The sequence below is a fragment of the Sciurus carolinensis genome, chromosome 1 (assembly GCF_902686445.1).
Source record: "Sciurus carolinensis chromosome 1, mSciCar1.2, whole genome shotgun sequence".
In the NCBI taxonomy this organism is placed as follows: domain Eukaryota; kingdom Metazoa; phylum Chordata; class Mammalia; order Rodentia; family Sciuridae; genus Sciurus; species Sciurus carolinensis.
Genome location: NC_062213.1, coordinates 82,483,120 through 82,497,083, shown reverse-complemented (window position 1 = coordinate 82,497,083; position 13,964 = coordinate 82,483,120). Strand labels below are relative to the sequence as shown.

The window sequence follows — 13,964 nt, the reverse complement described above, 5'->3', positions numbered from 1 at the left end:
ATAGAATATTCCATCCATCAACGAGTGGATTCACTTTCTTCTCAGCAGCACATGGAACCTTCTCAAAAATAGACCATATGTTATGCCACAAAGCAGCCCTTAGGAAATGCAAAAAAATAAAGATACTGCATTGTGTTCTATCAGATTATAATGGAATGTGAATAGAAATCAATGACAAAATAAAAAACAGAAATTTCTCCAACATCTGGAGGCTAAATAATATGCTATTGAATGAAACATGGATAACAAAAACATCAGGGAGGAGATAAAAAAGTTCTTAGAAGTCAATGAGAACGATGATAAAACATATCAAAATCTCTGGGACACTATGAAAGCAGTACTAAGAGGAAAATTCACTGCATGGAGCGCATTAAGAAAAGAATGAAAAGTCAACAACTAAATGACCTAACATTACAGCTCAACGCCCTAGAAACAGAAGAACAGAATAACAGCAAAAGTAGTAGAAGACTGGAAGTAATTAAAATCAGAGTTGAAATCAATGAAATTGAAACAAAAGAAACTATTCAAAAAATTGACAAAACACATAGTTGGTTCTTTGAGAAAGTAAACAAAATAGACAAACCCTCAGCCACACTAACAAAGAGAAGGAGAGAGAAAACTGAAATTACTAAAATTCGTGATGAAAAAGGAAATATCACGACAGATACCACTGAGATACAGAACACAATGAGAAGCTACTTTGAAAATCTGTATTCCAACAAAATAGAAATCACCAAAGACATTGACAAATTTGTAGAGACACATGCTCCTCCCAAACTGAACCAGGAGGACATACACAATTTAAACAGATCAATATCAAGCAATGAAATAGAAGAAGCCATTAAAATCTACCATCCAAGAAAAGCCCAGAACCAGATGGATTCAAGTTCTACAAGGTCTTCAAAGAAGAACTCATTCCAGTACTTCTCAAAGTATTCTAGGAAATAGAAAAGGAGGGTACCCTACCGAACTCATTCTATGAATCTAATATCACCCTGATACCCAAACCAGGCAAAGACACATCAAGGAAAGAAAATTTTAGACCATTGTCCTTGATGAATAATAGATGCAAAGATCCTTAACAAAATATTGGCAAACCGTATCCAAAAACATATTAAGAAAATCATGCACCACAATCAAGTGGGGTTCATCCTTGGAATGCAAGGATGGTTTAACATCTGTAAATCAATAAACGTAAACCATCATGTCAATGGACTTAAGGATAAGAATCATATGGTTATTTTAATTGACACAGAAAAAGTGTTCGACAAAATGCAACACCCCTTCATGCTCAAAACACTAAAAAAAACAGGGAGAGTAGGAACATACCTGCACATTGGAAATGCTATTTATGCTAAGCCCATGGCCAACATCATTCTTAATGAAGAAAAACTGAAACCATTCCCTTTAAAAACGGGAACAAGACAGGGATGTCCTCTTTCACCACTTCTATTCAACATTGTCCTAGAAACTCTAGCTAGAGCAATTAGGCAGACCAAAGAAATTAAAGGGATATGAATAGGAAAAGAGGAACTTAAGCTGTCACTATTTGTTGATGACATGATTCTATATTTAGAGGATCCAAAAACCTCCTCCAGAAAATTTCTAGACCTGATCAATGAATTCAGCAAAATAGCAGGCTATAAAATCAACACGCATAAATCTAAAGCATTTTTATACGCAAGCGACAAAACAGCTGAAAGGGAAATGAGGAAAACAACTTCATTTACAATAGCCTCAAATAAAATAAAATACTTGGGAATCAATCTAACCAAAGAGGTAAAAGATCTATACAATGAAAACTGCAAAACACTGAAGAAAGAAATTGAGGAAGACCTTAGAAGATGGGAAGATCTCCCATGTTCTTGGATAGGCAGAATGAATATTGTCAAAATGGCCATACTACCAAAAGTGCTATACACATTCAATGCAATTCCAATTAAAATCCCAATGATGTACCTTACAGAAATAGAGCAAACAATCATGATATTCATCTGGAAGAATAAGAAACCCAGAATAGCTAAAGCAATTCTTAGCAGGAAGAATGAAACAGGGGATATTGCAATACCAGAACTTCAACTATACTCCAAAGCAATAGTAACAAAAATGGCATGGTATTGGCACCAAAATAGACAGGTAGATCAATGGTATAGAATAGAAGACACGGACACAAATCCAAATAAATACAATTTTCTCATACTAGACAAAGGGGCCAAAAATATGCAATGGAGAAAAGATAGCCTCTTCCACAAATGGTGCTGGGAAAACTGGAAATCCATATGCAACAGAATGAAACTAAACCCCTATCTCTCACCCTGCACAAAACTCAACTCACAATGGATCAAGGACCTTGAAATCAGACCAGAGATCCTGCATCTTATAGAAGAAAACGTAGGTCCACATCTTCACCTTGTTGACTTAGGATGAGACTTCCTTAACAGGACTCCCATAGCACAAGAAATAAAAGCAAAAATCAGTAACTGGGATAGATTCAAACTAAATAGCTTTCTCTCAGCAAAGGAAACTATCAGTAATGTGAAGAGAGAGCCTATAGAATGGGAGAAAATCTTTGCCACTCATACTTCAGATAGAACGCTATTTTCCAGAATTTTTTATAGAACTCAAAAATCTCTACACCAAGAATACAAATAACCCAATCAACAAATGGGCTAAGGAAATGAACAGACACTTCACGGAAGAAGATGTACAAGCAATCAAGAGATTATGAAAAAATGTTCCCCATCTCTAGTAATAAGAGAAAAGCAAATCAAAACTACCCTAAGATTTCATCTCACCCCAATTAGAATGGCTATTATCAAGAACACAAGCAACAACAGGTGTTGGAGAGGATGTGGTGAAAAAGGAACACTCATACATTGCTGGTGGGGTTGCAAATTAGTGCAGCCACTCTGGAAAGCAGTGTGGAGATTCCTTAGAAAACTTGGAATGGAACCACCATTTGACCCAGCTATCCCACTCTTCAGCCTATACCCAAAGGAATTAAAATCAGCATACTACAGAGATACAGCCACATCAGTGTTCATAGCTGCTCAATTCACAATAGCCATACTGTGGAACCAACCTAGATGTCCTTCAATTGATGAATGGATAAAGAAACTGTGGCATATATATATATATATATATACAATGGAATATTACTCAGCCATAAAGAATGATAAAATTATGGCAATTGCAGGCAAATGAATGAAATTGGAGAATATCATGCTAAGTGAGATAAGCCAATCTCAAAAAACCAAAGGATCAATGATCTTACTGATTAGCGGATGATGACATATAAAGAGGGGTGGGAGCAGTTAGTGTTAGGGTTAGGGTAAGGGTGAGGGAGAGGGGCAAGAATGGAGGAAGGAAGGACTGTATAGAGGGAAATGAGGGGTGGGTGGGGTGGGGGCAGATCAAATGGCAGTATGAATCAAACAACATTGCCCTGTGTAAATTTATGATTACACGAATGGTATTCCTTTACTCCATGTACAGAGAATCAAAATGTATCCCATTTGTTTACAATTAAGAAAAAATAAAACAAAAATCAACATGTATAAATCTAAAGCATTTTTATATGCAAGCGATGAAACAGCTGAAAGGGAAATGAGGAAAACAACTTCATTTACAATAGCCTCAAATAAAATAAAATACTTGGGAATCAATCTAACCAAAGAGGTAAAAGATCTATACAATGAAAACTACAAAACACTGAAGAAAGAAATTGAGGAAGACCTTAGAAGATGGGAAGATCTCCCATGTTCTTGGATAGGCAGAATGAATATTGTCAAAATGGTCACACTACCAAAAGTGCTATACAGATTCAATGCAATTCCAATTAAAATCCCAATGATGTACCTTACAGAAATAGAGCAAGCAATCATGAAATTCATCTGGAAGAATAAGAAACCCAGAATAGCTAAAGCTAATGAGCAGGAAGAATGAAGCAGGGGGTATCGTAATACCAGAACTTCAACTATACTACAAAGCAATAGCAACAAAAATGGCATGGTATTGGCACCAAAATAGACAGGTAGATCAATGGTATAGAATAGAGGACATGGACACAAACCCAAATAAATACAATTTTCTCATACTAGACAAAGGGGCCAAAAATATGCAATGGAGGAAAGATAGCCTCTTCCACAAATGGTGCTGGGAAAACTGGAAAACCATACGCAACAGAATGAAATTAAACCCTTATCTCTCACCCTGCACAAAACTGAACTCACAATGGATCAATGACCTTGGAATCAGACCAGAGACCCTGCATCTTATAGAAGAAAAAGTAGGTCCACATCTTCACCTTGTTGACTTAGGATCAGACTTCCTTAACAGGATTCCCATAGCACAAGAAATAAAAGCAAAAATCAGTAACTGGGATAGATTCAAACTAAATAGCTTTCTTTCAGCAAAGGAAACTATCAGCAATGAGAAGAGAGAGCCAACAGAGTGGGAGAATATCTTAGCCACTCATACTTCAGATACAGCACTAATTTCCAGAATATATAAAGAACTCAAAAAACTCTACATGAGGAATACAAATAACCCAATCAACAAATGGGCTAAGAATGTGAACAGACGCTTCACAGAAGAATATGTACGAGCAATCAACAAACATATGAAAAAAATGTTCCCCATCTATAGTAATAAGAGAAATGCAAATCAAAACTACACTGAGATTCCATCTCACCCGAATTAGAATGGGGATTATCAAGAATACAAGCAACATAGGTGTTGGAGAGGATGTGGTGAAAAAGGAACACTCATACATTGCTGGTGGGGTTGCAAATTAGTGCAGCCACTCTGGAAAGCAGTGTGGAGATTCCTAAGAAAACTTGGAATGGAACCACCATTTGACCCAGCTATCCCACTCCTTGGCCTATACCCAAAGGACTTAAAATCAGAGATACAGCCACATCAATGTTCATAGCTGCTCAAATCACAATAGCCATACTGTGGAACCAACCTAGATGTCCTTCAATTGATGAATGGATAAATTCCATTGATGAATGCTTGAACCTAAATGTTACTTCATGTCATAGAATTGGGAAGAGAAAAACTCCAAACCAAAAACCAGACCCCAAGGAGAAATAGAGGGGAATATCAGGACCCCTAAAGAAATAAAGGGTAACATCAGATCCTCCACCTAGACATCTCATATATAAAAACAGAAATTTTACAATAAAGAGATATATATACATAAAGATACACATATGAAAAAGGAAGAGGAACCCACCTCAATTGATGTGCAACATGAGGACATCAGAAAACATGAGGAAAGAGGCAAATAAATCCCCTACTCAAAATTCCAACTCCCCCAACAAAAGAAATGGAAGTGGAAAAATTCCAGAGAAGGATTATAAACACTTGTTTATCAAAATATTCAATGAACTAAAAGAATAATTAAGGAATGAAATAAAAGAGCAAATGCAGGAGATAAAAAATATTTCAATAAAGAGATAGAAATACTAAAATGATACCAATCAGAACTCCTGGAAATGAAAGCATAATGAATCAAATTAAATCACTTGAAAGCATTACAGATAAATAAAATTGTGCAGAAAATACAACTTCAATACTTGAAAACAGATTCTCAGACCTTGAAGACAGGATACATAAATTTGCCTACACATAATAAAATAAAGGAAAAATAATAGAATATGATCAGAATATTCAAGAATTCTAGGACAACTTCAATAAAACAAATCTGAGAATCACTGGATTAGAAGAGAACGTGGAGATACAAGCAAAAGGCATTAGCAACATTTTCAAAGAGATAGTCACAGAAAATTTTGCCCACATTAGAAAGGACAGACACCCACATACTGGAGGTGAACAGGACCGCATATAGACTTAACCAGAAGAGAAGTTCTCCAAGACACATAATAATCAAAATTCCCAACATAAAAAATAAGGAAGAATATTCAAAGCTGTGAGAGAGAAACAACAGGTCATATTTACACGCAAACCAGTTAGACTCACTTCAGACTTCTATACTCAGACCATAAAACCAAGCAAGGCATGGAATGAGATTTTTCAAGCTCTAAAAAAAGAAAACAATTGCCATCTAAGATTACTGTATCCAGAAAAGTTCTCTTTCATATTTGAAGTGGAATTAAAAACCTTCCATGACAATGACAAACTAAAAGAATATATGATGAATAAACCAGCACTACAAAGAATACTCAAAGATAAATTGCACACAGGAGATTCCAAAAACAGAATCCAAAACTCCCAAGTTAATGAAAATCAAGCAATGACCAATCATCTAAACAAGAACCAAGGCAGAATTAAATAGAACAACAACAACAAAAACCAAAATGACAGCAAACCACAAGCATATATCCATAATAACACTGAATATAAATGGCCTCAACTCTGAAATTGAGACATAGATTAGAAAAATCAATCAAAACCCAAGATCCAACTATACACTGTTTGCTAGAGACTCAACTCAGGTAAGCACACTCACAGGCTAGATGTAAAAAGGATGGAAAAAATATTTCATGCAAATGGACTACCAAAACAGGCCACAGTAGCCATTCTCATTGACAAGGCTGATTTCAAGCAAAAATTAGTCCAAAGAGAGAAAGAGGGCCATTACATCCTGGTATAGGGAACAATCAAACAAGAAGTAATAATGATAGTTAATAAATATGCCACAAATATCAATGCACCCAATTACATTTTAAAAAAATACTCCTTGATATTAAATTCCAGATAGACCCCAATATAATAATACTGGGAGATTTCAATACACCCTTATCATTAATAGACAAATCATCAAAGCATAAAATCAATAAAGATATATACAACTTTAATAATAATATAAATCAAATGAAACTACAGACATCTACAGAATATTTCACCCCAAAACAGCTGAGTTTACCACCTTCTTAGCAGCTCATGGAACCTTCTCCAAAACAGGCCACATTCTAGGTCACAATGTAAGTCTAAGCAAATACAAAAAAATAAAAGTGGTATGATCCATGCATTGTCATAGACCATAATGAAATGAAATAAGAAACCAACATCAAGAAAAATAATAGAAATCACACACAAAAACACATGGAGGTTAAACAATAATCTTTTAAACTAAAAATGAATCAAAGTAGAAATGAGAAAAGAAATCAATAAATTCTTAGCAACAAATGAAAACAAAGACACAACATACCAAAATTTCTGGGACAATATGAAAGCAATACTAAGATGAAAATTTACTGCATTATATGCATATATTAAAAATATAAAGAGACACAAATACATAAATTTATGTTCCACCTGAAGGCCTTAGAAAAAGAACAACAAAATAATTCTAAAATCAGTAGAAGACAGGACATAATAAAGATCAGAGCTGAGAATTTTTTAAAAATTCACAGAACAGTGCACTGAAGAGTTGTTTCTTTGAAAAAATAAGTAAGATTGACAGACTCTTAACCAAACTAACCAAAAGAAAGAGAGAAAAGATGACCCAAATCAACATAATTAGAGAGAATAAAGGAGATATCACCACAGACACTTCTAAAATTCAGTGGATCATTAGAAAGTACCTTTGAAAATTTATACTCCAAAAACAGCAAAATTTAGAAGACATTGACAAATTTCTAGACACATAGGACCTGCCCAAATTGAATCAGGAAGATACAGAAAACCTGAATGGACCAATATCAAGTAAAAAAATGGAAACACTCAAAAGCCTACCAGCAAAGAAAATCTTAGGACCAGTGAATTCTCAACACAGTTCTAACAAAACTTTAATCAAATGTTTCCATAAAATTGAAAGGGAGGAGATACTCCCAAATACATTCTATGAAGCTAGTATAACCCTGACACCAAAACCAGACAAAGACACATCTAGTAAAGAAAACTACAGACCAATATCCCTTATAAACATAAATGTAAAAATCCTCAATAAAATACTAGCAAACTGCATTCAACAACATATTAAGAAGATAATATACCACAATCAAGTGGGTTTTATTCCAGGGAGACAAGGCTAGTTAAACATGCACAAATCAATAAATGTAATTCAATACTTAAATAGAATCAAGACAAGAATCATATAATCATCTCAATAGATACAGAAAAAGCCTTTGATAAAATACAACAAATACTGACAAAACTAGAGATACAGGGAACTTACCTCGACATTATTAAGGCAATATATGACAAGCACAAAGCCAACATCATATTAAAAGGAGAAAAATTGAAAACTTTTTCTCTAAAATTAGGGACAAGACAAAGATGTTCAGTCTCACCACTTCTACTAAATATAATTCTCAAAACACTAGCCAGAGCAATCAGGCAAGAGAAGAAAATTAAAGGAATAAAATTTGGTAAAGAAAAAGTCAAACTACACTGTTTGCTGATGACATGATACTATAACTAGAAGATTCAAAAATTTCCACCAGAAGACTTCCAGAGCTGATAACTGAATTTTGAAAAGTGGCAGGATACAAGATCAATAATCATACATCAGTAACTTTTCTATACTCCAACAACAATTTGGCAGAGAAAGAAATCAGAAAAACCATCCCCTTCACAATAACCTCAAAAAAATAAAATAAAATACCTGGAAATTAATCTAAGCAAAGAATTGAAAGAACTTGACAATGAAAACTATAGAACTCTCAAGAAAGAAATTGAAGAAGATCTCAGAAGATGGAAAGACCTCCCATGTTCTTGGATAGGCAGAAATAATATAATCAAAATGGTCATATGACCAAAAGCAATATACACATTTAATGCAATCAATCCCCATCAAAATACCAATAACATTCTTTACCAAACTGGAAAAATCAGTCCTCAAATTCATTTGAAAGTATAAGAAACCTAGAATAGCCAAGTCAGTTCTAAAAAGTGATGCAGGAAACATCATAAACCCAATCTCAAATGAAACTACAGAACTATAGTAACAAAAACAGCATGCTATGACATAAAAATATACATGAAGATCAATGAAATAGAAGAGAAGAAACTGAGACAAGCTCAAACACTTACCACCATCTGATTCTTGGTAAAGGTGCCAAAAATGCATTTTGAAGATGACAACCTATTTAATCAATGATGCTGGGGAAATTGGATATCCACATTTACTTTTTTTAATCATTCAATAATTTTTAATTTGTTTTTATAAGTTATGTATGACAATAGAATGTATTTTGACATATTATAAATATATGTAGTATAACTTCCTATTCTTCTGGTTGTATATGATGTGGAATTACATTGGTTGTGTATTCATATATGCACACAGGAAAGTAACGTCCAATTCATTTTACTATCTTTCCTATTCCCATCCCCCCTTCCCTTCATACCCTTTGTCTAATCCAAAGTACTTCTGTTCTTCCCTACCCCAACCACCTGTTCTGAATTAGCATCCCCATATCAGAGAGAATATTTGGCCTTTGATTTGGGGATTGATTTATTCTACTTAGCATAATATTCTCCAATTCCATTCATTTACCAGCAAATGTCATAATTTCATTTCTCTTTATGACTAAGTATTATTTTTCCCATGTTTTCTTTATCCATTCATCTGTTGAAGGACACCTAGGTTGGGTTCCATAGTTTAGCTATTGTGAATTGAGATGCTATAAATATTGATGGGTGGCATCACCGTAGCATGCTGATTTTAAGTCCTTTGGGTATAACTGAGTAGTAGGATAACTGGATCAAATGGTGGTTCCATTCCAAGTTTTCTTAGGACACTACATAATTCTTTAGAGTGGTCACACCAACTTGCAGTCCCACCAGCAATATATGAGTGCACCTTTGTCCCCACATCCTTGCCAACATTTAATGTTACTTGTGTTCTTGATAATTACCATTCTGACTGGAGGAGAAAATCTTTGCCACCTGCACCTCAGATAGAGTATAAATCTCCAGGATATAGAAGAACTAAAAAATCTTAAAACCAAAAAAAAAAAAAAAACAAATAACCTAATTAATAAATGGGCAAAGGAACTGAATAAGCACTTCACAGAAGAGGAAACACAGTCAATAATTACATGAAAAAAGTGTTCAACATCTCTAGCAGTTAGAGAAATGAAAATTAAAACTATACTGATATTTCATCTTGCTCCAGTAAGAATGGCAATTATCAAGGATGTCCACATTTGGAAGAATGAAATTAAATCCTTCTCTCTCACCCTGCACAAAAGTCAAATCGAATGGATCAAAGACTCAGGAATTAGACCAGAAACCTTGCAATTGTTAAAGGAATACCCAGGGTCAGCACTCCATCATACAGGTTCAGGCAATGACTTCCTCAGCAAAACCCCTGAAGCTTAAGAAATAAAACCAAGAATCAATAAGTGGAATACCATCAAACTAAAAAGCTTCTGCACATCAAAGGAAGCAATTGAGTGAAGAGAGATCTACAGAATGGAAAAAAAAAATCTCTGCCAATAACTCCTCTGAAAATGGATTACTATTCAGAATATATAAAGAATTCAAAAAGTCCATGCACCAAAACAATATACAATTAACAAATAGGTCAATGAATTAAATAGAAATTTCTCAAAAGAGGAAATGCAAATGGCCAGCAAATACACTAAAAAATGTTCAACATCTCTAGCAATCAGGGGAATGCAAATCAAAACTACACTAAGATTTCATCTTGATCCAATCAGAATGGCAATTATCAAGAACACAAACAATAATAAATGCTGGTTAGGATGTGGGAGAAAAAGTACACTCATACATTGTTGATGGGACTGCAGATTAATACAAGCACTATAGAAAACAATATGGAGATTCCTCACAAAACTAGTAATAGAAACACTATATGACCCAGCTATTCTACTCCTCAGAATTTGTCTAAAAGAACTAAAATCAGTACACTATAGCAATACAGTCACCACAATTAGCAGGCATAATTCACAATAATCAAATTATGGAACCAACCTAGATGACCATCAACAGATGATTGGATCAAAAATTGTGAGATATATATATATGCACAATTATGTTTTACTCAGCCATAAATAAGAAGGAAGTAATGGCATTTGCTAGTAAATGAATGGAAATGGAGAAAAATCATGCTAAATGAAATAAGATAGACTCAGAAAATCAAGAGCTAAATGTTTTCTATCATGTATGGAAGCTATATCAAAATAAGGGAAAGAAGGTAGCAGGAAAAGAGATTGGAAAGGAGATAGATCAGTAGAGTAGAAGGAGACCAAGAAGGAGGGAGAGTAGAAATATAAAATGAAATAAGCAATAGCTTGTCACACATATATATAAATATACCAATCAAAACTAAATAAAGGAGTGAAAGGAAGATCAATAGAAAAGAAGAGAGATAATGTAGGGAAGTAGTAGGGAAGGAAAGGGGAAGAGACCAATGGGGATTGAAATCAAATTTCTTGTGTGTATATTTTGTCAAAATAATACTATATAATTATAATACTCTAAAATTTTTTAAATAACAAATTAATATTTATCATATATATAAATGACATAATATTTTCCAATAAGCTACACACATTCCCCCTTCTACACTTTAAATCATATCTAAATGACTTATAATATCTACTACAATGTAAATGCTGTGCAACCATTTGTTGTACTGTATTGCTTAGGGAATGACAAGAAAAAACGTCTGTACATATTCAGTAAAGACTTTTTTCCTGAGTGTGTGTGTGTGTGTGTGTGTGTTGCTGAGAATCAAACCCACAACCTTGTACATGATAGTCAAGTGTTCTACCTGCACCCAGTCTAAGCTGTACCCAATCCCTTATTGGGTACTTTTGATCTGTGGTTGCTTTGTACAAATACAAAGCACATAGATATGGAAGGCTTACCGCATAGTTACCCAAAATTTAATTACATTTACATTATTACTGTTTGAACAGATTCAAATTTAATTTGAACATGTTTATGCATTTAGGAGCAGAAAAATTTTCCCAGGGTTTTTGAAAATTATAGTTAAGTCCAGATTAGGAATATGCTGATAATTAGTATTGACTGGAAGGCCATTATTCTTGGGAAACAGAACTGAAGAAATAGCCCTGTTGAAAATAAAATTCTTCTATAAAAGTACTGCAAAGAGTTGAGAGTCAGATTAATAACATTTTTTTTCCAAGAAAGGTAAATTTCTAAGACTGCTTGAATTGATCATTTAAATCTCACACAGGACTCTATTTTCTCTAGGATATGTTGGTTAATTCAATCACCTAACCACAATTATTTTATTTGTTTTAATCTGAAAGAATTAGATTAGCAAACAAGAGTAAAGAATTTTTCAACATGAATGAAACCAAGGCAAAGACATGTACTGAGTAGTAAAGATAATTTCTAGGTCATTCTCCAAGAGACACTAAGTAAACAAATCATCCCTCTGTCTTTTGGAACATAACAATGTCAGGTCTCAGGGGTGGACACAATATGACTGATACAAGCATTTTTGGACTATATTATCTCAGATCATAAAAGTTTTTGACCTACCTGAAACTACAGAACCATAAACTATAAACTAATCTTTTTAGTTATTTAAATGATTAAGTCAGCATCTAATTATATATAGCAATGCTTCTATTAATTGGGTGGTGTAAGGAGCCTGTGTCACAAATAAGTGGGCTACTTCTGAGAAGTTACCAAATATCTTTATTTAAAGTTCCTCATTTTAAATATTGTCTTTTCATTTGACTTCTGAAAAATACATGCTTGTTAGTCAAAAAGTACACAGAAAAAAATAAATGTATATTCGTTTATATTGTTCTCATTATAAACATTTTTAGACTCCTTACATTATGATTGGAACTATATCAGGTGTATTTGTATTCTTAGGGTATCTTGCTACCAACAACACTTCTGAGCCCAGTGTGGTTTAGAGAATAATAGTTCCATAAACAAAAAACACTGCATTTCTATCAAACCACGTAGTAGAAATTTACTACTGGCTAATTAACTTCCCAATTTTTTGAGACATTCTTAGAGAAAGAGCATTCTTACTGTGGATTGGGACCAAAGAGCTTAATGATAAAAATGACTCAGAAACTCCATGCCTCTTCCTCCCCTTTGCCTGCTAAATTTTCACATTGCATTTCCCTCAACAAACACTGCCCATATCTGATGTCTTACAATGTAAGTAACCAGATGCTCTCTCCTTCCTGTCCTCCGATGTCCTCAAAAGGGAGGGTAAGATGGAGAACTACCCTCATTGAACCCTGTCTTCTATCTCTGAATCGTGCACCAGTTCTCCAAGTGATAGAAAAAAGCCAAGTTCTTCAGGTCAGTTATGTGATTTTTAAAAATATATTTAGCTTCTCAGAGACTTATGTCAAATGGGGATGATTATGGCCACCTTGGAAGACTTATGGTGATTCTATGAGATAGATATTTCATGAACCACCTATCACAAGGCCAGGGGTAGGAATTGCCTAAAATGGTGGGTGTATGTAATGGAGCCACAGTGCTTGAATCTGGACTGAGTCTCTGATTTCACTATGGCTCACACCTATTCTGTACCTCTGCTCCATGGACCCAGTGTCCTGTCTGAGAAGCATTGGATAAGCAAAAGCAGTATCATTGGTTGCCATTTATATGGTTCATACATTTCTTTTCTGCTTCCCATGTTTCAGAGAGTTGGAGATATTTCATTATTTCTGTACTTCATCACCAAGAATTTGAGGTGAGAAAAGGTATATAATCCTCCCCTGAGTATTAAATTACTGTTTGTTTCATCTCATAAAATACTGTCATAGCGGAAAAGACCATCATAACTCTGGTGTCACTGTACTTTGGGTTGGACATTGTATATTTCCAACAGCTGCTATTCACATTCTAGGTTATTTGGGGGCTAAGAACTTTTCTCCTGCCCAGTGAGTTCCATGGTGTTATTTCTGTGATAGAAACTACCATTTCCATGTTAGAGAACATCAGAACTGCCCCTGGTATAGAGTCTCCACACATTTTGGGCAGAAAGCAATAGTGGCCCACATTGGGAGGTGCCTGAG

General features: G+C 34.5%; 1 protein-coding gene across 5 annotated transcripts in view; it reads right to left on the bottom strand.

The window, feature by feature from the left end:
* Positions 1 to 13,964, bottom strand: part of Pxdnl (peroxidasin like) — a 516,396-nt gene that overhangs the window by 48,687 nt on the left and 453,745 nt on the right. The window lies entirely within an intron of this gene.